This window comes from Macaca fascicularis, chromosome 17 (genome assembly GCF_037993035.2).
Source record: "Macaca fascicularis isolate 582-1 chromosome 17, T2T-MFA8v1.1".
NCBI lineage: Eukaryota > Metazoa > Chordata > Mammalia > Primates > Cercopithecidae > Macaca > Macaca fascicularis.
In genome coordinates this window covers 40,492,241-40,518,004 of record NC_088391.1, presented here as the reverse complement: position 1 = coordinate 40,518,004, position 25,764 = coordinate 40,492,241, and the positions used below count along the sequence as shown (strand labels likewise).

The 25,764-nt window shown below is 36.6% G+C and overlaps 1 long non-coding RNA gene across 1 annotated transcript in view; it reads right to left on the bottom strand.

The window, feature by feature from the left end:
• The window catches only part of LOC123569828 (uncharacterized), a 37,588-nt gene extending 18,198 nt beyond the window's left edge, over positions 1 to 19,390 (bottom strand). Inside the window, exons 1-2 of the long non-coding RNA XR_006693643.2 lie at positions 19,295 to 19,390; positions 6,115 to 6,232 (exon numbers count right to left, since the gene is read on the bottom strand). This is a non-coding gene — a long non-coding RNA (uncharacterized lncRNA). The remainder of the gene's footprint in view (positions 1 to 6,114; positions 6,233 to 19,294) is intronic.
• Positions 19,391 to 25,764: the final 6,374 nt, after the last annotated feature.

Sequence of the window (25,764 nt, the reverse complement as noted above, 5' to 3'; positions counted from 1 at the left end):
TGCCTTGCCCTTAGATCGCAGACTGCTGTGCTAGCAATGAGGGAGGCTCCGTGGGTGTGGGACCCTCCCGGCCAGGTGTGGGATATAATATCCTGGTGTGCCCGTTTGCTAAGACCCTTGGTAAAGCGCAGTATTGGGGTGGGATTTACCTGATTTTCCAGGTGTTGTGTGTCTCAGTTCCCCTGGCTAAGAAAAGGGATTCCCTTCCCCCCTTGCGCTTCCCAGGTGAGGCATGCCTCATCCTGCTTCAGCTCTCACTGGTCAGGCTGCAGCAGCTGACCAGCACTGATTGTCCAGCACTCCGTAGTGAGATGAACCCAGTACCTCATTTGAAAATGCAGGAATCACCTGTCTTCTGTGTCACTCGCACTGGGAGCTGGAGACTGGAGCTGTTCCTATTTGGCCATCTTGCTCTGCGCCCTCAAATTTGTAAAACTTTTAACATCTATTTTTCAAATTTTTTTTTCTGTTCTCTGTCTGGGACTTCAATCATTCATATGTTAATTGCTTCATATACTCCCACAAATGAATGAATCTTTATTATTCTCTATGCTTCATTTTATAGAATGCTTTTGGTATTTCTTCCAGTTCACTGATATGTTTTTCTTTAAGATTGTTTAATCTGATTTAAGACAATGAAGTGAAATTTTCATTTAAAAAATATTTTTTAACTTTAGAAACTCCTCTTGGTTTCTAAAGTTTTTTCTAAAACCCTGAGCATATTGAACATATTTTAATGGCTCTTTTAATGTTTTCATCTGCTAATTCTATCATCTCTGCCATTTATGTTTCTATTAGTTCATTTTATGTCTGGTTATAAGATCACAATTCTTCTTCACTATTTTTTAATGAATCTCTAATGTAAAATTACATTATTTAGCAAACATTAGTGTATTGTTAATGAGCATTGGAGTTTGTTCTGGCAGGAAATTAAGCTACTTACAAATCAGTTTAATACTTTAGAACTTGATTTTTAGCTTTTAAAGGGTAAGTCTTCAATAGCCTTTTCTATATTACTATTTTTGCTCCACCGTTACAGGAAGATATTTCTGGAATCTTGAGTTACATGTCTGCTGTTTTCAATGACATCTTTTCACTCTAACTCACACAAACGCAAGCAACTATCCCTGAGTTAGCTCTGGAAGTTTTTCCTGTTAGAGTTCTCTGATAATTGTCTCTCCCCTTAATTTTTCCTCCAGCTGCATGAAGTTTCACCTATGCATCTGTAGATAGGTATATAGCCAAAGATACAAGAAAAGCCCTATGCAGATTTCTGGAGCTCTTCCTCTGTGTACCTCTGTTCTTTCAAATATTCTGCCTCACAAAGTTTAGTCACCTTGGCCTCTGGAGTCTTTGATATTGATTCCTTCAACTTATCCAGACTACTCAGCTCTCTTTGAGTTCCCTTTCCCAGTGAGACTGTGGGTGTGACCCACATCATCTGTTTCCCTTCTCTCCGGGATGACAGTCCTATGTTGCCTTTGGTCTAATTTTTAAAACCAGTTGTTTCAGATATTTTTTCCAATTTTCTTATTGATTTTGGTGGAGAAAAAATGTGACTCTGATAAGGTTTGGCTCTGTGTCCCCACCCAAGTCTCATGTTGAATTGTAATCCCCAGGGTTGGTGAGGGACCTGGTGGGAGATAATCGGATCATGGGTGTGGTTTCTAATGGTTTAGCATCATCTCCCTATTACTGTCTCGTTCTCACGAGATCTGGTTGTTTCAAAGTATGTAACACTTTCCCCTTCACCCTCTCTCTCTCCTGCCACCATTGAAGATTGTGCCTCCTTCCCCTTTGCCTTCTGCCATAACTGCAAATTTCCTGAGGCCTCCCAGCCGTGCTTCCTGTATAGCATGTGGAGCTGACAATCTCTTTTTATTTTATTAAGATAAAAATTCTTTTTTATACTTGAATATAATTATTACAAGTACTAAAAAAATAAATATTTCAAACGACTTACAATGATAAGAACAAAAAGAGAACTTACAATTTTAAAAATATTCTCTAAAGAATAAAGTGTGAAAATAAAGAAAAAAAAAACATGAATGAAGTACAGTATAAAGACATCCAAAGCAAGACAAAAGCATGAACACTCTGAAAATTTTTAAAATTCAATACTGGATAACCCTGGATTTGTGTGACTTGTGAGAGTGTATGTGGTGGTGGTAATGACAGTGATTTGTGTGTGTCTGAAAACACACAGAGAAATAAATACTAGAAAATGTATAGTAAAACACTATGTAAAATTACTTATCTTCAATACAAAGTAATTGAATACTCGTTTCAAGGTTTTTTGGTGTTGTTCACAGACTGCTGAGCTGGAAGAGTTTCCAGGAGATCAGTTTTGGGTTTTTATTTGCATTCCGAGCATAGGTGAATAATATAGAGTGTTTTAAATTGTGCTATTATAAGACTTTTCTGTTTCACTCGTTTTAGGCTGTCACCACACTGAACCAACCCAGCATATTCTCATGGTTCTGTCTTAATATTTTCATAAACTCTGGACAAACACATTTATTTAATAAATGTTAACCCTTATATTGATATATATATAAGTTCAATGATTCTACATTCTTATTATATATGTATATCTTTCACTATACACTGTCTTAGGTTTTTGCCTGACTCTTTCATTTGCCGGCATTCTATATCTTCAACTAGATTATAAATTCTGATCATAGCTTCTTTCAAGTTAGTATGACTCAGTCCCTTGACTGTGACTATTTTCTTAGTTTTGGGACTTTTGATGCTTACTGAAGTTATCATTTAAATTAAAACAGCTTTCCTAAATCTTGATTTGGTAATGTCTATGTCATGCATATATTTTGTTCTTAAATTCATTTGATGTTTATTTCTTAATGCCTTATGTAGAATTTGGTATTCAGCTATTAGAGTAGCTACAAAGAGATGAAAAAAAAATAAAGAATTTTCCCAATTTCTTGTTTAGAAGGCTAGCATAGCCCATATAGCAACACCTGATGCACACAAACACAGACACACACACACAGAGACACAATATTAGATTTACTTATATACATACAATGTTACACATACATAATTAAATACATTAAAATAAATGTAAATAAATACAAATAAAGTTAATTCTCCTGAATATCAGGAAAAAATTCTTAAGTAAATAAATATCCGTATAATATTGTTACATGGAAACACTTCTGGGGGTATAGATGCCAGTACTTGCATATACTGAATTTTAGATGCAGTGATTACAGGTAAAAATCACAAAACAATATTATTTAAACTGAAATAGAATTCTACATTTTTCTGAAAGATCAATCACTAAAAAATGGTCAGAAATTATCTGAAAAAGAGGAACGTTTGTTGCTGAATATTAGAAAGTACTCTAAAGCTAAAATAATTAAAGCTTTCAATATTGAAATAGAAAATTGATGAAAATAAAGAACAGAATGGATAATTCAGGGACATCTCCAAATATGTTTTAATGTATTAGGTTTAAAAATGTGATACTAAATAACTAGGTAATGAATGGACAAAGCAATAAATGGTTATTTTGTCTACTAAACATTTGAGAACAAGATAAAAAATTACTTCTTCATATAATGCAACAAAATTATTTTTAGTAAATTAAAGAACTAAAGAGAAAGTAAAATGTAAAATTTTTGGATAAACTCTTAAGTGGCTAGTTATATATATGATACTAGGGTCAGAGGGGACTTAACATCTCCAGAAGTAACCATGAGGAAAAGATTGATGGATCAAACTACATAAATATTTAGACTACTAAAGTTAAAAAAATCATCCCATAAACAAACTTCAATGGCAAAAACAAACAAGGAGAAATCATAGTATAGGTTCTTGGATACTGGGACTTTAAGTGAAACAAAGTATAACAAAACCAATTTTTTATCATTAAAGCTAGAAGAAAACGATCCTTAATGAAACATTATTCAAGGACCTGCTATATGTTGTTTCATCTAAAGTTGCAGTTTTCAAGAACCCATCAACAATTTTAAATGAGGACTTACTGTACTTTTAGTATACTTAACGGAAGACAAATTATAGCTTTATTCATTTATGTTTCTCCATACCAACAAGAAGATATAGTACTTAGGAATAAATTTAACCAAGAAGGTTAAATAATTGTACACTGAAAACTATAAAACATTGATGAATGAAATTGAAGAGGACATAAATAAATGAAAATATATTCCATAGGCATTAATCATTAGAAAAATTAATACTGTTAAAATGCCCCAACTATCTAAAGCAATATATGGATTCAAAGCAATACCTATCAAAATTCCAATGGCATTCTGCACAGAAATAGAAAAACAATCCTAAAGTTGATATGAACCACAAAAGACCCAAAATAACCAAAACAATTCTAAGGAAAAAAGTTGAAGGTGTCATACTTCTAGATTTAGAATTATATTATAAAGCTATGGTAATCAAAACAGTACTGCACTGGTATAAAAACAGACACATAGATCAGTGAAAAAGAATAAAAAGCCCAGAAATAAATCCCAACAGATATGGTCAACTAATTTTTGGCAAGAATACCAAAAAGATACAATAGAAGAAATGATAATCTCTTTAACAAGTTGTTCTGAGATGACTGGATTTCCATATACAAAAGAATGAATTTCAACCCTTATCTTATACCATATACAAAAGTTATCTCAAAATGAATAAATAAGGCCTGAAACTATAAAGCTCCTAGAATGAAATGAAGGGAAAAGCTCCTTGACATTGGGCTTGGCAATAATTTCTTACATATTACACCAAAAACTCACACTACAACAATTAAAATAAATAAATGGGACTCCATAAAACTAAAAAGCTTCTGTGCCGCAAAGAAACAATCAACAAAATGATAAAGCAACCTACAGATTGGGGAAAAATGCAAACCATATGTCAAATAAGGGTTAATATTCAAGATTTATAAAGAAGTTATATAACTCAATAGCAAGAAAACATAAAAACCAATTTTTTAAAAAGAGTAAATGAGTTGAATAGGTATTTCTACGAAGATAACATAAAAATGGGCAAGTACATGAAAAGGTGCTCAGCATCACTAACATTCAGGGAAATGCAAATCAAAACCACTATGAGATATCACCTCTCACTTCTTAGGATAGCTGTTATCAAAAAGACAAGGGATAAGTGTTGGCAAAGGTGCAGAGAAAGAAGAAAACTTGTACATTGTTAGGGGGAATGCAAATCAGTGCATACATATGGAAAACAGTATGGAGGTCCCTAAAGAAATGAAAAATAGAACTATTATGTGACTCAGCAAGCCCTCTTCTTGGTATATACTCAAAGGAAATAAAATCACCACCTCATAAAGATATTAAAAATATCTGCACTCTTATGTTCTTTGCAGTATATTCATAAGAGCCAAGATATGCAAACAACCAAAATATCCATCAATGGATCATTGGATAAAGAAAACATGTATATAAAATGGAAGATTATTCAGCTTTAAAAAAGGATGAAATCCTGCCATTTGCCACAACATGGCTGGACATGGAGGACATTCTGATAAGTGAATGAAACAGACACAGAAAGAGAAACATTGTATAATCTCACTTATATGTGCAATTTTTAAAAAGGTGAAATATATAGAGAATAAAATTGTGGTTACCATGTTTGTAGTGAAATGAAGCAAATGGAAAGATGTGGGTCACAAGATACAAAGTAGTAAATACACAGAATGAAACAGTCTGAAGTTTTAATATATATGAGGACTATTTTATAACCATATATTGTAATCAGGATATTTGCTAAATCAGTGTATTATACCTACTCCTGCTATGGGGTGGGGTGGAGAATGAGTAAGTATGTGAGATGATGGATATGTTAAGTTGTTCCACTATAGTAACCATTTACTATATGTATCTACCTGATAACATCATATTTTATACCATACATATATACAATAACATTTATTCTTTTTAAAATGAAAATATAGGTCAGGCACAGTGGCTCACATCTGCAATCCCAGAATTTTGGGAGACCAAGGCAGGGGGTTGGCTTGAACACAGGAGTTGAAGAACAGCCTGGGAAACAAAGTGAGACCCCATCTCTCCAAAAAAAAAGAAAAAAAAAAAAGCCAGGCATGATGGTGTGCACCTGTGGTTTCAGCTCCATGGGCCTCTGAAGCAGGTGGATCACTTGAGCTTGCGAAGTGGAGGCTGCAGTAAGCCATGTTTGTACCACTATGCTCCAGTTATGGTGACAGAGCGAGACCCTGTCTCAACAAAAGAAAGAAAAAGAAAAGAAAAGAAAATAGAAACACCATTTGAAAAACAGGCAAATATCGTAAAAAGGCAATCACAAAAGAAGAATACAAATGACTAACAGACATAACAAATATTCAGTCTTTCTAATAGAAAAGGATATGGAAATTTGCCAAACTGTTAGGTATTAAAAGTACTAACACCCATCATTTGAAATAAGCATTTTATATATATTTTTATATTTTGTTATTGGAGATGTGAGTAATATAGCCTTCTGTATAAAATATGCTGATATATATCTCAAGGCCTATAAAAGCTCATATCTTTGCACCCAGAGACTGTCAAAATACACTGTGAGATGGCGGTTTGGAATTCACTCCAAAGTCAGGGTGGTGGAAACAATATGTCTAGGGTATAGGCAGTAAGGAGATGCATTGTATGTAGAGAATTTACAACAATAATAAAGCTGGCTAAAAGTCAGTTTGCTTTTTATTTTCACCATGCACAGGCAATTTTAAACAAAATCTGCAATTTAAATGTCCCTCCTCACCAGGATGGACAGCCTCTGCTGCCTAACCTTGAGATTCCACTGTTGTAAGGAAATAAGAACAGAAATGTAAAGTATTTGGTGAATATTATTTATCACCATATATATTTTAATATTAAAAGAAAATAACCATGTTAACTGCTTAATATAGGATTAGAAAAATAAAGCAGGGAACATTCGTATTTCACAATCGTTAAAAATGCTGGTGCTGTCTTATATTTGTTAACCCATGGTGTATTGTTAAACGAAGAACAGACCAAACATTATACTCACAATCTTTTAAATGTATTAATATTATGTTCAATAAAAGTTTACCATCCAGTAATTGTAGTTACAATATGATTTTAAGTGCATTTTTGTCATAGTGTAGAGAGAGATATCAGGAAAGAGAAATGACATCTATAACGTGTTCTCTCAATACACACGCGTGCGCGCACACACGCACATTTTCGCTACAGCAGTTGTTATCAAACTTGGCTGCATATTTAAAAAGCTCCTGGGGAGCTTTTAAAATCCCAATACCCAGAATGTATCCATACCAATTAAGTTGGAATCCTGGTAGGTGCGGGGAGGAACCAGGCATCAATATATTTTAATATGCCTTGATGGTTTCAGTATTCAGCTAAGTTTAGAGAGCGATTAACGCAAGTCTTGCTGCTCAGGTGTGGTCTGTGGACCGGCAGGGGCAGTCACCACCGAGAGCTGGTGAGAAATGCAGAATCTTGAGCCCCATCCCAAACCACAATCTTCAGTTTAACAAATTTGTCAGGCGATTTCATTAAAGCGACTTCGTATGAAATTGTTTGGGCGACGGCTCGTAGGGCTCCGATTAGGGCGTAGTTTGAGTTTGATGCTCATCCTGATCATAGGATGGAGTAGACGATTAGGCTGAGTATGGCTAGGGTGAATAGGAGTCCCAGGTTGAGATTGATTAGGGCGTTGGGTATAGGGAGGGGGGTTCATAGGAGAAGGGTAATGAAGAAGGCTAGAGCGGGTGCGATAATATAGAGGGTGGTGGTAGATGTTGAGGGTTTTAGGGGTTCTTTAGTGAAAAGTTTTACAGCATCAGCGAAGGGTTGTAATAGTCCAAATGGACCCACGACATTGGGCCCTTTTCGTAGTTGTATGTAGCCTAGTAGTTTTCGTTCAACGAGTGTGAGAAATGCTATGGCAGCTAGTGTGGGTATGATTATAAGTAGGAGGTTTACTGTGGTCATGGTGTTAAGAAGAGGAGTTGAACCTCTGGTTACAAAGTTTTAAGTTTTATGCAATTGCCGGGCTCTGCCATCTTAACAAACCCTGTTTTCGGGTGGAATGTGAGGTATTTTGCTAAATTAAGACTAGGTCATTTATGTAATGAAGGCGCTTTATGAAGTGGGCCTTATTTCTCTTGTCCTTTCGTACAGGGAGAAATGTGCAATAGATAGAAACCGACCTGGATTGCTCCGGTCTGAACTCAGATCACGTAGGACTTTAATCGTTGAACAAACGAACCCTTGATAGCTGCTGCACCATTAGGATGTCCTGATCCAACATCGAGGTCGTAAGCTCTATTGTCGATATGGACTCTAGAATAGAATTGTGCTGTTATCCCTAGGGTAACTTGTTCCGTTGATCAAATAATTGGATCAATTATGAGTGTTAGTTCGCTTTGACTTGTGTAGTCTTGGCATGTGTTATTCGGAGGTTTTGTTGTGCTCCGAGGTCGCCCCAACCAAAATTTTTAATGCAGGTGTTAGTAGTTTAAAGGTCCGTGGGTTTGTGTGATTTTTGGTTGCATTAATAGATTAAAGCTCCATAGGGTCTTCTCGTCTTATTGTTTTATGTCCGCCTCTTCGCGGGCAGGTCAATTTCACTGGTTAAAAGTAAGAGACAGTTAAACCCTCGTGGTGCCTTTCATGCGAGTCCCTATTTAAAGAACAAGTGATTATGCTACCTTTGCACGGTCAGGGTACCGCGGCCGTTAAACGTGTGTCACTGGGCAGGCAGTGCCTCTAATACTAGTAATGCTAGAGGTGATGTTTTTGGTAAACAGGCGGGGTTTGAGTTTGCCGAGTTCCTTTTACTTTTTTTAACCTTTCCTTGAGGCATGCCTGTGTTGGGTTAACAGTGAAGGTGGCATGGGCTTGTTTGTGCTTGTTATGCCTGGCTGTTAGATATCGGTGAGGCTTTCGGTCCGATTTAGGCTTATGCGGTGGAGAAAATATTCATGTTACTTATACTAGCATTATTGCTTCTATATGGTGATAGATTAATCCAATGTGGTGTGAGGAGTTCAGTTATGTGTTTGGTATTTTTGTGGTGGTTAGTGTTGAGCTTGAACGCTTTCTTAATTGATGGCTGCTTTTAAGCCAACTATGGTGATTGAGGGTTTTACTCTCTCCGTAAGGTTTTTTCCTAGTGTCTAAAGAGCTGTCCCTCTTTAGACTAGCAGTTAAGCTTACAGGGGGATTAGGTAGTTCTATAGGTAAGCTTAAGGTTGAACTAAGATTCTGTCTTGGATAACCAGCTATCACCAGGCTCGGTAGGCTTTTCACCTCTACCCAGAAATCTTCCCACTATTTTGCCACATAGATGGGTGCGCTCTTTTAGCTGTTTTTGGGTAGCTCGTCTGGTTTCGGGGGATTTGGCTTGTAGTCCTCTTTGTGAAATTGTTTCTAGCTAATTCATTATGCGAAAGGTACAGGGGTTAGTCCTTGCTGTTTTGTGCTTGGGTGGTTTTCTATCTTTCCCTTACGGTACTGTGTCTATAGCGCCAGATTAAAATTTCTATCGCCTATACTTTGTGTAGGTAAATGGTTTAGTGTGTGTTGGCTTGGTATTAGTGTTGGTTGTGCTTAGGGCTAGCATTGGCTCAAGGTAATCAAGTGGCATTGAGATCTTCTGGGTGTAAGCCGGGTGCTTTGTATTAAGCTATACCTTGATTTATCCAAGCGCACCTTCCAGTACGCTTACCATGTTACGACTTATCCTCTCTATATAAATATTAGGGCGTTTAGTTAGGATATTCCTTAAATATATTTGAGAGGAGTGACGGGCGGTGTGTGCGCGCTTTATGGCCTGGTTCAATTAAGCACTCTATTCTTAATTTACTGCTAAATCCTCCTTGGACCCTTAAGTTTCATAAGGGTTTTCGTGGGTTTTCTGAAATAGAAAATGTAGCCCATTTTTTACCGTCTCATGGGCTACACCTTGACCTAACGTATTCGCGGCGGTGGCGTTTGCGCTCACTTTGTGGCCTTCATTAGGGTTTGCTGAAGATGGCGGTATATAGGCTGAGCAAGAGAGGGTAAGGTGGATCGGGGTTTATCGATTACGGAACAGGCTCCTCTAGGGGGATGTAAAGCACCGTCAAGTCCTTTGAGTTTTAAGCTGTTGCTTGTAGTATTCTGGCGAGTAGTTTTGTTATCTAACTACTGCTACTGAGGTTTAGGGCCAAGCATAGTGGGGTGTCTAATCCCAGTTTGGGTCTTGGCTATTGTGTGTTCAGAAGCTTTAAAGCCACTTTCGTAGTTTATTTTACATTAGCTAGGGTTTTACAGTTTAGGTGGAGTTTAGCTTTATTATGTTAGATCTTAAACACCCTCTACGCCGATCCCTATTAGCTGGGGTTAATCGTGTAACCGCGGTGGCTGGCACGAAATTGACCAACCCTAAATATAGCATGGCTTAGTTGAACTTTCGTTTATTGCTAAATACTTGTCACTGCTGTCTCCCGTGGGGGTGTGGCTAGGCAAAGCGTTTTGAGCTGCGTGTGCGTGCTTGATGCTTGCTCCTCTTGGTCATGATGATTTATAGGGCGTCTTCACTGGAGCAGGGATGCTTGCATGTGTAATCCTGCTAAGAGCTAATAGAAAGGCCAGGACCAAGCCTATTTGTTTATGGGGTGTGTAAGCCCATCTAGGCATTTTCAGTGTCTTGCTTTGGGTGGGTTTAAGCTACATAAACAGGGGTGTTAGTATGGTTGTGAGGCAGCTTCTTTCGGGTTGTGTGAGATGGGTCTATTGTGGGTTGGTGTAAGAGGTGTTTAGTGAAGTAAATGTTTGTTAGTTGAGAGAATGGCAGTTGGAGTTATGTACACCTAAAAGATAAAAACGCGAGCTCTGATCGGATATATTAAGACTTTTGTTTTTGGGGTTTGGCAAGAGTGGGTTTTGGATGAAGGTCGGAGATGGGGGGTGGGGGGGTTTGACGAGGTATGGTTGTGGTTTGATTGACAGGATAAGAATGGTATTTGGTTGAGATAATTATTGGTATGTCCTACAAGCATGAATTAAATAACACCCTGCTAAAGTTTGTGTGGAGCTAGAATATTGAACTATAGGTGCGATTAATAACTGCATGTACTAGGAATCAAAGACAGGCGCATACAGGACGAGATGTGGTGGGAGTCAGCATTCTGCGATGGGGTTGCGTGCAGACCAGAGATAAAAGATACCAAATGCATGGAGATCTCCCGTGACTGGTTAATAGGGTGATAGACCCGTGATCCATCGAGATGTCTTATTTAAGGGGAACGTGTGGGCGATGTTGGTTGTTATGGCCCTGAGGTAAGAACCAGATGCCGGATACAGCTCAAGTATAGCTACCCCCACGAGTTATGGGCCCGGAGCGAGGAGAGTAGCACTCTTGTGCGGGATATTGATTTCACGGAGGATGGTGAACAAGGGACTCCTAAGTGAGGGGGGGCATCCGTGGTGAGGAGGACTGTTTAATAGATATGTGCTATGTCCGGTGAACGATTTAATGTACTATGGACGATTGACATAAGTTGGTTTGGTCGATATTCATGGGGGGATGGATTGGACTTTGGAAAAACCATGTTATGTGTTACTGTTGGGGCTATATTAGGGTGCTTGCTTGTAAGCATGTCGTTCGGTGGATGTCATGTTGATATGTAATAATATGTTTTATGTACAGTCAAGCATATATAGTACTATATATTATACATGCTGGCTAGCAGTAATGCACGAATTACATAGTAGTATTATGAGTAGGTTAATACTAGGACTATCTTATGAAGTTCATACAACATAAGAGTGCAGAAAGTAGTTTAAGTTAGAATGCCAGCTTTGGGTGTTGGTGGTGGAGCTAGATGCTTTCTTTTTGATTGCCCTAGGAAGGGTGTTCATTTCTGGTTTACAAGGCCAGTGTATTAGTTTATACTACGAGGGCAAGTTCATTTGAGTAGGTTGTTTTCAATTAGGGAGGCCAGTGGTATTAGGATTAGAATTGTAATGAAGTATATAATGGATGCTACTTGGCCGATGGTGATGAGGGGTTGGGTTACCGGTTGGCTTCCAATTCAGGTAAGGGTCAGTAGGATTGTGATCAGGAGTCAGAATAGGAATTGGCTGAGTGGGCGGAATATTATACTTTGTTGTTTGGATTTGTGAAGTATGGGGATGGCTGCTAAGATGAAGATTGATAGGAATAATGCTAGTACGCCTCCTAGTTTGTTAGGGATAGATCGTAGGATTGTGTATGCAAATAGGAAGTATCATTCTGGTTTGATGTGTGGGGGAGTGTTTAGTGGGTCGGCTGGAGTGTAGTTATCTGGGTCGTTTAGGAGATTGGGTGAGAGTAGTGTTAGTGTCGCTAGGATGAAGAGAAGGAGGATTAGACCTAGGATGTCTTTGATTGTGTAGTAGGGGTGGAAGGCGATTTTGTCCGAGTCGGAGGAAATTCCACAAGGGTTGTTTGATCCTGTTTCGTGTAGGAATAGTAAGTGTACGGCTGTGAGGGCGATGATGATGAAGGGTAGGATAAAGTGCAGGGTGAAGAATCGTGTGAGGGTGGGGCTATCAATGGCGTATCCTCCTCAGATTCATTGGACAAGGTTAGTTCCGATGTACGGGATTGCTGATAGTAGGTTTGTGATTACCGTTGCTCCTCAGAATGATATTTGGCCCCATGGGAGAACGTAGCCCATGAAAGCTGTTGTTATGGTTATAAGAAGGAGTACAATGCCGATGTTTCAGGTTTCTAGAAGGAGGTATGAGCCATAGTAAAGGCCTCGACCGATGTGTAGGAAAAGGCAGATGAAGAGCATAGAGGCACCATTGGCGTGGAGATAGCGGGTAATCCAGCCATAGTTTACGTCTCGGGTGATATGTGCAATTGAGGAGAAGGCGGAGGAGGTGTCCGGTGAGTAGTGTATTGCTAATAGTAGACCTGTAATGATTTGTAAGGTTAGGCAGGCTGTGAGAAGTGAGCCGAAGTTTCATCATATGGAAAGGTTGGGCGGGGTGGGTAAATCAATGAGGGAGTGATTGATTGTTTTTATGATTGGGTTGGATTTGCGTATTGGAGTCATTGGTGCTTTTATAGTTGAAGTACAACGATGGTTTTTCATGCCGTTAGTTATGGTTGGAGTCCATGTGGAAGCAATGGCGTATATTTTGTTTACATTGAGTGTTTTATTGGTTATGGGGTTTGTGGGGTTTTCTTCTAAGCCTTCTCCTATTTATGGGGGTTTAGCGTTGATTGTTAGTGGTGTGGTTGGTTGTGTGATTGTTTTAAATTGTGGGGGGGTTTATATGGGTTTAATGATGTTTCTGGTTTATCTGGGAGGTATGATGGTTGTTTTTGGTTATACTACAGCAATGGCTATTGAAGAGTATCCTGAGACATGGGGTTCGGGGCTTGAGGTATTGGGAGGTCTTTTAGTAGGGTTAATAATGGAGGTGATGTTAGTTTTATGGGTTTTAAGTTTGGATGAGGCGGTAGTGGTGGTGGTTAGTTTTAGCGATACTGGTGATTGGGTGATTTTTGAGGGGGAGGGGTCAGGGTTGATTCGGGGTGATTCTATTGGTGCGGGTGCTTTGTATGATTATGGGCGTTGATTGGTGGTAGTTGCTGGTTGAACGCTATTTGTTGGTGTATATGTTGTAATTGAGATTGTTCGGGGCAATAGGTTACATTATTAGGAATAAGGCTAGGGTGAGGGGGATAAGGAAAGAAAGGGAATAGAGTTTGATTATGCCTTTTTGGGTGGTTATAGTTATGGAAGCGGTGATGTGTGCTTGTGAGATTGTTTTAGGTATAGATTTTTCTAGTCATGTTGAGTCTAATAGGAGGAGGGCTAAGCGCTGATTGAGGGCTGATTGAGGGCTGATTGAGCGCCTTTGTTTCCATCACTTTAACATAAGATTTCAATGGAGAAAAGTGTTCTGGGGTCCAAAATAAGTTGGAAACACTGGATTGCTAAAGTCTTTGTCTAGCTATACATTTTGTGACTCTTTCATTTTACGTTTCTTTGTCTAGGAATGAGTGCAGATTTTTACAAATCCATATTCAATAAGAAAAAAAAATTAGAGATTCATTGGAAACAGGTTTAGAAAGTGATGTATGTTTCATTGTGCTTAAGAAAAACAATTTACATCACGATTTTCCTTTCTCTTTGGTAACGGGAAAAATAATCCAGACTTTGAGTCCAACATTAATGTACTTGATTGTCTTTTTTCAGAGACATCTTAGCTAAATAACTTCATAAGCTAAGCTTTAATAAATTCGCTAAATTGCTAGAGAAATTGAGTGAAACATCTCTGTCCAGATCAAAAGCATATCTGAGTCACTCACATGTGATTCTCATCTCAGCTGTTGTTTAAGTAACAAACAGCAAATGTGTAAAGTTAATAAAAGAAAAAAAAAATGAAAGTTTGGGGAGGGGTATTAAAATGAGACAAACTTTTAAATTGAAAAACCAATTGACAAACAAGGTATTTTGTGTTGGAACTAAATTTACATAATGGAAATTCTAGGCAACCTGAATCAATGCAAATAACCCAATGCAATAACAACTTTATTAAGATAACAGCTATATACATATGGAAAAGAAAGGCATTTCCCTCAGCCTTAGAATGGTATTCTCCTAAGGGAAACCAGCTTTACAAGCTCTGCACTAACAGAACAAAATTGGCTGATATATTGATGTTTCCTGTGCGTAACATATTAATGCAAACTCAATTTCTTAGCAGTTTCTGCTATAAACGTTGACATTGTTCTATATAGTGGACAAAAGTTTAAATTGAATTTTGTACCATAAATTTTTATTAGTGCTTCAGAGTTTTTAAGGATTTTTTTTCCTACTCATTGAAATCTCGTCACAACTCTGTTACGGATTGTTATTCCCATTAGACAGATAGAGAAACTCAGAGTTGGAAGAATTCTATAACATAGCCAAGAACACATGACAGCAAGTGGTATACTCAAACTTACAGCTCTCACTCTAAGTTTCTCCTATATCACAACTTCTTTTCATGTCATTTAATTTTGATTCTTTCAGCTTATTTTGTTCATTATGTTCTGTGGCAGTATACACACACATACATACACACTTCTGGGTAATCATGGCTGAAATCCAGGTCACAGGTCATGTGTTGTTAAATAAATACATTCACATAAGTGGAACTTTTCAGATTCTGATGGCACCTGCACATGGTAAATATAAAGGAATTGGGTCTTTGGTTTCAGGCAACTAAATATAAAAAATTGGGTCTTCTTTGGTTTTCTCATTATTCTGAGAGTCAGCACTGACTTCTTATACAGATTATTGTTCATCACCCTTGCCTAAACTAGAAAAAAAAAATCTTAGGAAGAAAATGTTATTGATCATTATGCAAGGTAAAATTAACTTTTAAATAAATTCTGCTTTTCAAATACATGACTGCTGTGCAACCTCTCTCTATATATGCCTGAACGCACCGTATTGCATCCTTGTTTTATTTTGAATATTGCTTTTTTTAGTTTAGAAACTGTCTACCTAGTGTATTTGTCATGGTATAAACACAACATATGGTAAACTGTATAAATATCTAGAAGGTAAGTTAGAGTTTGTTTACTTAAACCTAATAGTCACAAAAATTTTCAATTTACTTTCTGTAACTCATTTGGATTTACTTCTAATTCATGCAGGCTTATCATTTCTCTTTATGTTTTTAGTAAACATTTTCATGCATACAAAGGTTAAAAAATGAATTTTTTAAAACCCTGATATTGATATTTTACTTAATAGTTTTGCATTTAATAAAATCTGTTCAAAAATAAGGAAACTCAAGGAGAAAGTAATTGGAAACAGATTTAAAATGAATTAGTGATACCAAATACAATTTAAATAATCAACATTTAATTCCAAATAATTTCTATCCTATAAAATTTGTAAAGATTTATCTAATCCCTTTGGTTTTTATTTAGCTATCCAAGTTTTAATACACATACAGATGCCTTTGTGATATAGTGGTTACTAGTACAGTATATTTTATCTTTAAAGATAATTATGGTCATTATACAATATAGAAATGAAAATTAAGAAAACAAAACAATTATATTACCTAGCTATTTGAATATTCAGATATTTTTCTTAGCAAAACCGTTATGCTGCTGGTAATGTATATGCCTGATTCAATTTCAGATCAAACTAAACTTGCAGTTTTGGTCATGTTAAACTGAGTGTCTTAACAGCAAATAATAAAAAAAAATTACTATTAGAGTTAGAAAATCATATACTAACCAATTTTAAATGAGAAAAAACAAAGTATTAAAAAAAATGACTGTTATTAAACTTAAGAAAATATGTTAGTTGTAACAGAGAGAAATTTATTTTAATGGTAGTAGTCTCCAAATCTGCACACCTTACTCTCTCACCCCTCAAGGAACTGCAATTCTCAGTATTCACTCCTTTACAGATGCTAGTCTACTTAAATGTGGGTCGACATGTGACTTGCTTCTGACCCATCAAAGGCAGAATAAGCATCTTCATGTTATTTTCAAGGATACCTCAAAAGAAATCTGTGCTTACATCTATGTATCTTGAAATGCTAGCTCTAGGGGAAGCCAGCCATCTTGTAAGAACTCCGACTACCTTGAAGCTGCCATGGTGTGAAGGAACCCAAGACAGTTACATGGAAAAGGAGATCTTGGCTAGCCCCAGTTATTTAAGCTGTCCAATTGCAAGCACCAGACATGTGAGTAAAAAAGCCTTCTCAGACATTCTAGTCCCAGGACATTTCATGTGGGAAGACCCAAGGAATCAGGCTGACAGCCAGCACTGAGACTCCAGATACATGACTCTAGTTGAGCCATTTAAGCATCCCCAAGCAAAATGAGCCCCAGTTAGCCCAGATGTGAACCAGACAACAAGGAGCAGATGTAAGTCATTCTCACTATATTCTGATGGAATCTTGACCTACAGAATCGGAAGCATAATCCCTAAATGAGCCCAAAAGATGACCTCTGTGTATTCGGTGCTAGTATGTTTATTCTTCACTACAAGATGACACCCGTTAGCGCAAAAGCCCACTAGTACCAAACTCAGTTTTTAATATATACTATTACTATAAAAATAGTTCAAACAGGCATTTTTAGCCATTTAGAGCCTACCTGCTTTGCATCCTCTGAGAAACCTCACCCAGTATCTGCCAGCCATAGGTAAGATAAGCCTTGTACCTAAAAGACTCCAAACTACTGCTGCTCTCCAGTTTTCTGACCCTGAGACTCTCCATTATGTTGTTCAATATTACCTAGGCATTCTAGACACAAAAGCCCCCTCTCCCATTTTCCACTTCCCATAGAAGTTCTTGTGCCCCCCTTCTTTTTTGAGTAGTAGTAGCTTCTGGACAGACTCCTGCTTCAAGAAACTATCCCACATGCAAGACTGTTACAGCATGTATGGGCTACTGCTACACCTCATGGTCAGGTCATTTTTCTTGATCATCTCTCAAATCCCTTTAACTCCTTCTGATAATAAAATGGCTTTTGTTTTATGCATCTATATTTCAGGATGATGGGTTATGCAGCAGCAATAAGTAATAGAGGCAATTTAAATTGTTTCTCTAAGACATTAAAAACCAGTTATAAAACTACTAAATGCCCTAAGATATTTGCAAATGTTATAGGGTTATTCTAGTTTTATGCAAAATACCATGATACAAGTCTGCAGATGGTGAAGTTCCTGAAATAATGTTACCTTTCATGGTCCATTATATCCTTTAAAGAACACTATGAGATTATAAAATATTTTAATAAGAACACGGAGCAATTTCCCCAACAGGAAATTTAACTGTTATTAACATGCAATACATAATCACAACCGCAAGCAATCTTATCCATCAAAGGGAAAAAGGGCAGTATTAGAACTAATCAACTGTTCCTAAATTGTTAATATAAATGCTCATTTCTTGTTTGCTTTTTTCTATGTATTAACATTTATTAACAGATAAGGTTTAGTTGGAGCCAAAGGTTATAGAAAATATTGAAGAAAAACCAAAACTTGGAAAATTAATAACATATCTATAAACTTTTGTAAATAAGAAATAATTTCTTTAAGAAAAGTAAACTAGAAAGACTGCCATTACGGTGTTTTGTCAGTGTAACACTCTGCTCTGGTCTTGGTTTTATTTCTCATTTTGCCACTTGTGTGATTTCAGGCAAATTATACAATCAAACCAAGTCTTTACTTACACAGTTATACAATTTTATTAATTTCAGAAAGTCATTTTGAGGATAAGAGGTTGTAATGTATGTAACACACATTATATTTCATATTAAGTAACTTGCGATGCAAAATAAGCTATTATTTTCATGAGTTGTTATACACTCAGGACAATACTACATGACTTTAAGGAAAAGGAAAGTCTCTCTCTTATTTTTTGAAATGGTGTGTTGCTCTGTCACCAGGCTGGAGTACAGTGGCGCAGTCTCAGCTCACTGCAATCTCTGCCTCCTGGGTTCAAGCGATTCTCCTGCCTCCGCCTCCCAAGTAGCTGGGACTACTGGCATGTGCCACCACACCCAGCTAATTTTTGTATTTTTAGTAGAGACGGGGTTTCACCATGTTGATCAGGATGGTCTTGGTCTCCTGACATTGTGATCCACCTGCCTCAACCTCCCAAAGTGCTGAGATTACAGGCATGAGCCACTGCACCCAGCCAGGAAAAGGAAAGTTTCTTTCTATTTCACTTACCAGGAAAATTCATCACATGACCAGAGACTTTCAGTAAAAGGAAGAAGGCTACTACTTTCATTTGTTTAGATACCTCTATGACATAACATGGTAAGATGCACTGACTGGCAAATAAATTATAAACAGAGTAGACTACAATGTCCATTTACAAGCTTTTGAAGCAAAGGAAACCTAATATCCATAAGACTTGAAACACCATACCCAACCAAAATGATTCAATTCCATTCAACTTTCAGATAATACTATCAGTTACAGTTTGGATTTGTGGCTAAAAATCCCTTAAACATATTTTATTTCAATTAATCTTCTTAAAACTATATGGAATAATTATTTTCTTAATTATACCAATCAGGATATTGAAGTATCAGAAAAGAGACAAAGTCAAATCTCAGAATCTCTACAGCTTCACCCTGAATACAAATTTGAGTTCTGCAGAAATCCTGAACAAAATACAGATTCAGCCAGCTTTTATGTGAGAAGGGGAAATGAGGTTGTAATAAGGAGAGCTTCTAGATAGACTTACTATGTTTACGCTTGTGGATGGCTAGACATGGTGGCTCTCACCTGTAATCCCAGCACTTTGGGAAGCCAAGACAGGAGAATCATCACTTGAAGCCGGAGTTCAAGACCAGCCTGGGCAACATAGCAAGACACCATCTCTACAAAAAAATAAAGAAATCAGCTGGGCCTAGTAGTGCACCTGTAGTCCTAGCTACTCTGCAGGCTGAGGCAGGAAGGTGATTTGAGTCCAGGAGTTTGAGGCTACAGTGAGCTATGGTCAGGCCACTGCACCCAATCCTGAGTGAGAGAGTAGGACCCTGTCTTTGAAAAAGAAATGTTACCACTTGTAGAGATATTTGAATTTTTGAAAGGCCACAATTGCTTACCTAGGGTTATTAAACACTTAACTATTGAATGTCTCTAGTGACAATGTAGTCATGCATTTATATATCTCAGTTTATGGCTCCTGTGCCATGGCTCAGAAGATCCAGGAAAATTGGGAGGTCACTGTGCATGAGCATGATTGATGGGTTCCTTCAACTCAAGGCCAAAAGTAGGTCAAACTGAGATAGAATATACCCAGGTACAAGACACAGACAAATACTAAAACCAAGTTCCGGAAAAAAAAAAAAAAAAAGAAGAAGAAGAAAGGGGAAAATTGAGAGGAGTAAGAAAAGGTCCTAAAATGCTAGAAAGAAGTTGAAGTTGGGAAGATTGTAGGAGTAGAAGCAATATATAAATCTATTTAGTAAATCATAAAGAACCATAAAAGTTTAGCTATTATTGGGTATTATCGGTCAGTTAAATTTCCCAAATGCATCTCATCAATTTACAAAAAGTTCTCCTGTTCTCCCTATTTATACGAATCCCTCCCTACCTAAATTATTTTAGAGATTAGTTTACACTCACTTTAACAATTTCCCCAATCCTCATTCACTACTTAAATCACTCTGCTCTAACTTGCAATCCCATTATCCTACTATGATAATTCTATATCGGGTCACCTGTGACTTGTAAGTGATTTAAATTAATGGGCATCTTTAGCCCTGATCTTCCTTGAGTTTCAACAATACTCAACACATTTTTCCACTCCATCATCATTTAAACACTTCTATGATATCACATAGAAGTGATATCATAGAATCTTACTTCTATGATATCACATTCTCCTAGGATGTTCACTATTTTTGTCTGCTTCCTCTTTTTCTCCTTTGTTAGCCCAACTACTTCCTCACAGCCCTTAAATGCTGAATGCCCTCAAGACAGTTTTCAGTCCTTTTCTCTCCTCATTCTGTGCTCTCTTTGTGTAGTTTCATGTATCCTATGGTGTTCAGTTATCAGTCATATTTCTTTGATTTGTATATATATGCCTCTAGTTCACACCTCACAACTCCAGGATGCTGTATATCCAGGAAGCCAACTCACATTGCCTTCACTTATGTGTTCCAGAGACACCTGAAGCAGCCAGTTTAAAGCCAAATTCCTGAGCTTCTCCCCAATCCTGTCCGCTTCTCAGGCTCCCTCTCTCAGTGAGGGAGTCTCATCCATCCAGTTATTCAAGCCAGAAGCCTAAGCATCATTCTTGATTCTCTCTCTCCAGCTCTGTACCCAATATATCACTAAGTTCTCTTGACTCTATCATACAAATTTCAAACTATCCATTCCTCATTTCTCTCTACCTTTACCTAATTCAAGTTACTACAGACTCTCAGGTAGATGCAATGCCATAGGTTTCTGACTGAGGCTTCTTGAAATTTATTTTTCCAAACTTCAGAAAAAGCATTTTTTTTTCATGTAAACATAATGCTATAGCTTCCTGACTGGGGCTTCTTAAAATTTATTATACAAACTTCAGCAAAAGCATTTTTTAAAAGCAATCTGAGCAGGTATTTTCACTGCTTAAATCTCTCAAGGAAAGATTCAACATCTCTAACTTGGCTCATAGGGCCCTGGATGATCTACCCCACTAGGGTGTCTCTGGCCTCCCCCACACTACTCTGCCTCCCATTCTGTGCTCCAGCCACACTGAATTGTTTCCGATGCACAAATACATCCCACTTTCCTGTGACAGCTTTGCACTGCTGCTCCCTGTGCCTGCTGCACTCTTCCCCATCGCTGCCATTGTCAAAATTAAATCCAGTTTATTTTTGTATCTCAGCCCCAAAGTTGCTTCCCCAGAGTCTTCCCTGACCTGCTCCCCACAGCCACCTCCCCCCAAAAATATTAGATTTTTTATATACTCTCACTATACTCTGAATCTTTTATACATAGCTCATTCTGCAGTGTGCAAATATATTGTTATTTGTGTGATTGTCACCCCAGGAAAAAGAAATGATGCTCATCTTTTAAAAAATTAATTTATTGTTATTATATATATTTAAAGATTACAATATGTTTTGGTATGTTTATACATAGTTGCATGATTATTATAGTCAAGCAATTAACATATCCATCTTTTCATATGGTTACCCTTTGTGTGTGTGGATATGTGTATGCGTGTGTGGGGGTGGGGGTAAGAGCACCAACAATCTACTCTTTTAGCAAAAACTCAAGAGTCCCATACAGTATTATTAAGTTTACTTAGTTTGTACTTATTTATTCTACACATCTGCAACTTTGTATCCTTTGACTTATGCCTCCTTATTCCCTACCCCTGTCCCTGGGAACCATTTTATTCTCTACCTCTACATATTCAACCTTTTAGAAAAAATCCCACATATAAGTAAGATCATGCAATATTTTTCTTTCTGAGCCTGCCTTACTTCACTTTGATGTTTGCCTTTGGTCATCATTGCAAGTCCAGTGCCAAATATAGGAGTCATCACCGAGTATGGGTTCAGTGTTATTTGTTGAATGTCTAAGTGTATGAACTGAACTGGCTGGATGACTACCTTCTCATGTTATGAAGGCTGTCTATGAACCCTTCCTCAAATGAAGTATTTTCACCTCTGTGCTCCTGATTATGACAGTATCATTTTTTTTTTAATCACACTGATGGTTGTGATAACTATCTTTTTGCCAACACAGGTTGTGAGTTCTTCAGAGACCTTGAGAGTAGGAATCATGTCGTGTTCACTGTTGTCTCATGGGGACTGTCCTAGTGCTGAGCATGTCACAAGAATTCAGAGTGGAGGGAGCCGAAGTGATGAACTCTGCTGACTTTATGATTTCAACGGGCCTTGCTTCAACAACAAACACATTGACACACAGGGAGTGAAGCCACCTATTATTGAGGAAAACTGCTTAATCTGCTCTATATATTACAGATAATGTCTCAAATCTTCTGTCAGTTCCTGCCAACCTGCTGAGTTCTAGAATGATTCAGGGCTTGCTACTGCTGCTTCTTCTTAATTCATAAATATAATCCACATATTAAAACTTCATTGCCCTTTCAGAACAAACAAAATGCTTCATGGTAATTTCATATTCTTTGGAGAAAGCTAGGATTTAAATCAAAAATGAGTTTAAAAAAAAAAACAATTAAGATAAAGCATTAATGTACACAGCAGGTGTTTTAAGTTTTAAAGCTCATTATTAAGAAGAAATGATTATAGAGACAGGAAAAGGAGAATGGATTTTATTTTTTTTTAAGTTGGTTGTATTTATGGCTAATAGAGTCTTGAATTTTTACCAAGATGAACTAGGTGCAGTTAACCTTTAAAAGTCACATTAAAAAGAAAAACTGTGTCTTCTCATGATTTGTCTTTCTCACACAGAGTTTGTTGTCAACGCTTCTCTAAATGAGTCATTTGTTATTTTCTAGATGGTCAATTTCTAACTTTTGTGCTCTGTTAAATATAACTAGTAAATATATTTTAAATTTTGCTTTTAGTAACTGACAATCTCTCGTAGAGTTTAGAAAAGAAGAAAATAAATATGATTAGTTTGTTCCTTGTCTTCCAAATCTGAAGCATTAATATTATCCAAGTAAAAACTGTTGTATTCACTATGAAGGGAAATTTGGATAGAATATATAATGAGCCTGCAATGAGAAAAATAGGAACAGGAAGCTTTGAAGTTTTCAGATAATAATCTCAATAAGGAGAGACTGACTATCTTTACCTGAATTTAGCAGCTAAGCATATCATCAAAGCAAGAACACACTAGAGGGAATGCCAGGCATATGATTTAATGAGTAATATTTTAACATAAAAATTACACTGATATTTCATTTATATGTATCAGTTGATGTGCTTATTAAGTGTAACTAAGCTTATTGGAAAGAATATTTTCAAAAAATTTTTCTTCATTGGTTTGGGTTAACAGACTTTACACACCAAACTACAGATTAAGGTACTGATAGATGTCAGTTACTCCATACAATTTTCAACTTGTCAAAAACAGATATAAAAATTACACTTTTTACTTTTAAAATCAACTTTATTGAAAAATAATGTACATATAATAAAATGCCCCATTTTTAAAATGTATAGTTCAATGGGTTTTTAACAAATGTCTAGAACCATGAAACTACTTCCTCAATCAGGATACAGAATATGTGGATGTACAATTTGTTCATTCATTTGTTGATAAGCATTTGGGTTGTTTTCAGTTTGGGGCCATCATGATTAAAGTTATGATAAACATTCATGTATAAGTCTTTGGTGAACCTTTTAAACTTTTTCATTATTCTTTCATAAATACCTAAGAGAGGAATTATTGAATCATAAAGTAGGTATATATTAAATGTTATAAAAACTATTAATATTAAAAAATTTAAGTTAATAATGTTAAAAAGTGTCAAAAGGAAATAAATGTATATTCAACATTTGTTCATTCATTTAATAAACATTAAGTAATCATCTCTTATGTGGCAGCACCAGCTTGAGTATTCAGTGTGCCGAATTTAACAAGACACAATCCCTGGCCTGAAGAAATTCAGAGAATAATGAGAAATAACTCTCCCTTTTGCATATAGAAAAAGATATCACTTTCTAAACAAGGTAGTCAAGAAAGCAATGCTTGTATAACTGGATAGGCTAAGTTCTAGGTCTGGCTCTATTATCAACTGGTTATCTAACTTTGAGGAGACAATCTTTCTGAGCTTTATCACTTCTAAAAAGAGAAGTGAAATAATCACTGGTTTTCAAACACTAAAATAAATCTGTAATTTGTAGTGAAGTAACAGAAGATAACAATAACTTTTGAAATCTGGCAACTCTAAATAAAGTTTAAAATATAAACTTTCAAACTTTGAAGCTACTGATGGTTTTGTTAGAAACTGATGAACAGGGTAATTTCTGACAAACATGAGCAACATGATTCATTTCTTAAAACAATAGTTTCATTGACCCATCACTAGGACATCAATTGTATGAGAAATCATTATCAATGAGAAGCCTATAAATCTGCTCTCCAATGAATCCCAACCAAAGTGAAGTCTAAAAGTGGAAACAAATTGTTGCTAACTCTAACCAAAAACTGAATTGAAAAAGAAAAGCACAAAGCTCCCATTGGCTCCCAACATCACCTCTCTTTTATCACAGTTTTCAGCTATCACACTTTAATGCTCTTGATACTAAATAAATTGAACATTACCTTGTACACAGGGTGTTGGTGATATTTCTCTCAACAAACAGTTCAAAAAGTGATTTCCATGGAAAGTCAAAACTAGCAAGGAGCCAATCTTTTTGATGAAATAAGAATATATGACAGTCCCTGACCATCATTAAGGAATATGTTTGTACTTACACATTTTCAAAGAAGAAATTCCCATTTCTTTTTATGATAATTTAAAGACCTTGAGTGAAAAGAAGAGTTTGGTTTTACTGTGATTTGTTTTGTTTTGTTGTGCTGATAACATCCTTATCTGTCATTACTGGCTGCCACTGTGTTCACACTAAGACTCTAACTCCTATACAACAGTGACCAATTACCCCTCTACCCCAAACAACAAAGGCACACTGTTCTTTAACGTGTAATAGCTGAAGATTTAGTCAGGATCACAAACCACTAGGTAGAGAAGATTCCTTAAAAGGGAAAGAAAGAAGAATGAAAACCATCTTCTCCCAGTGTTTGAATAAATATACAAGTCAACACATCAGAAGATTACCAGACAATGAATAATAAAATGATGACTACCTGCCTTTGAGGTCTTACAGAATTAAGATTATGGAATTAGAACAATATCCAGACTCAAAACCAAATGAGGTATTGGTCTCTATAACCAGAAGCAAATCAATGATCACTTCCCTATGCCTTATTTTCCCCATCAGAACAGCAACTACGTTTTTCTTTTAACATAGAATTTGTAATAGTTAACAGAAAAGTCATAAAGAACATCTAGATATAACAGTTTAAGAAATAATGACACATACAAATATGTATAGTGTTTTACATACTATATACAAGTAAGTATATACAAGTAAGTATATACAAGTAAGTATACTGTTTTACATACTATATACAAATACTTATAGTATTTTACATACTATATGACAGTATATAATATAAAATACTTATTTTCTCATAATTTCAGATATAGATACTATTTGAGATTTCCCAGCAGGATAAGAAAGTACTTCTTGGAGTAA